This window comes from Triturus cristatus, chromosome 5_1 (assembly GCF_964204655.1).
Source record: "Triturus cristatus chromosome 5_1, aTriCri1.1, whole genome shotgun sequence".
NCBI lineage: Eukaryota > Metazoa > Chordata > Amphibia > Caudata > Salamandridae > Triturus > Triturus cristatus.
Window position 1 is genome coordinate 31200486 of NC_140587.1, and position 2215 is coordinate 31202700.

The following is a 2215-nucleotide window of genomic DNA, read 5'->3' on the forward strand; positions in this document are numbered from 1 at the left end:
TTTCGAAAACTTTCGCCCACCTGCAGGCGCAGGAGAGGCGGGAGGAAGGCGACGCCGTCCCGTCCGCCGCCCGCGCGGCGAGACGGCACGGGCGCCTCGTTCAAGGCTTCCCCTCTGGGAGTCAGACAGCACTGTCGTGGGGGGGAAAACATTGCCAGGCGCTCGGCCCGGGAACCCGCCCCCACCCACCCACCCGGGGGCGAGGGAGGGGGCTCCCAGAGCGACGGGAGCAGGCAGCCCCGCAGCCACCGGTCCCTCCCAGGGTAACCCGGGAGGGACCACACGAGTCTTCAAACCCCTCAGCCCGGCCACACGGGACCGGGTCGGACCGGGTACCTGGCAACGAGGGAGGGTCACTCCACCTGCACACCAGCCGTCCGTCGCCGGATCGGCCCCGAGCCGTGCCAGCAGAGGCTGGCAATCAGCCCACCACCACCCTCGCCTGGGTCGGAGGCAACGGAAGGGAAGAGCCAGGCGGCTCCCCATCCCGCACGCCTCCCACCAAGAGGAGCCGGGGTCCCCTGGCAGGCCGTCGGCCCCTGCTCTTCCAGGCCGCCCTGCCGCACGAGAAGGGCCGCTCCTCGGTCGCCCGAGACCCGGTCAGATCGGGCCGGGTCTCGGGACGCCTGGAGGGCCCAGCTAGGCCCGCAGGACACAAGAGTTCGCTCTCCTGCAATGGAATCAATAAGGAAGTTGGCACGGAAACTGCAAAGTACAAAGACAAGGTTTATTAACCCTTAAGGGTGGTCCTACAATCCATACAACACTCTTCAGTATTGCATAGAGTAGCACAAAGAACTTGCATACATGGTCCCCTTTTATACACAATAGAGGGGCTCATAAGTGGGTGGATACAACATGAGGCTGAGAATATTACCTTTTATGGTCATTTTCGATACTGAATCAATACATGGGCGGAGCTGACACACTCCTTGAGCCCGCGAAAACATGGTCAAGCAAGGCTAACTGATAACAGATGTGGTCAAGTCTGGGCATGCGCAAGACGGACAAAGGAGCTATTTATAGACGGTTACTAGGCAGACTACAAGAGCAACTAACACAGAGGTTGGACTCTTCTCGTGTTGAGCACGTGGAGACATGACAATACAAAATGGAGTCCGAACTTCAGTCAACATAACAGAAGAGACATGCTCTTAAAGGAAGGGAATTCATGTCTTCAGTAAATGCTTAATCACATCGTTGTTTCAATTTACAACAGACGACCCTTTCAGCATTTACTGAAGACATCCGGTTTGTTAGGATAATCATCATATATGTCAATTGTCATCATTTCTTCGACTTCTTTAGCTAAACGTTTCTGATGAGCGACATCGGCAATAGCTTTCTTATCGGGAATACAGAATGATACACATAAGGAACAGAGCAAGGGACCACATTGAACACAGATACAACAAGAAAACAGAACTGCTACAATGATACAAAGACCAATTAAGACCTTCCACCCCCAGGCAGTGATCAATGCCCAAAACCATCCAGAAAAGGACCAAGTGCCGTTTTCTGTATGGATTTCAGCCGCAATTTTATGCAATTTATTAATGGCATTATAAACTGATGGCGTATGATCAGGAATGAACACACAGCAACTACTTCCGATAATTTTACATGCTCCACCTCTGTCAGCTAGCATAACATCTAATACCATACGATTCTGTAATACAACGATTCTAGTAATTTGTAATTCTTCCGTAAGATTCCCAAGAGCAGCAGCGGCTTGATTCGTTACAGCCTCTACGACTCTTGTTAATCTTCGAACCTTCCTACTATTTAGGGCAGCTCCAACAAAGAAAAACGATCCTAAATTAAAATCAATATACTGTTGCAGACTGGTATCAGTCTGATCTACATCATCAATTGATAGAGTACGTTTATACCTATTTACAGTCACATTAGTCAATAATTTCAAATCCTTATGATAAGATGCTGGTGCTAGGAATACAGGAGGTAATAGGAATGCCACATAGCATACCCCAGACCAACCAGCCGGCAAGCGGTAATAACCTTTATTTCCACACACAAAGTATGTATTATGGGAGGCTAAAAAGGTGCTATTGTTCAACCCATCTATGTTCAAAACGGTAATACAATCACTAACGCCAACAGGAATAAAACCCACACTCTGGACACACAGGTCCGCTTGAGCTTGTGCCACTTGAATCACAAATTTGTCCTTTCCCACAGTGTCTCTAGTGTTCGT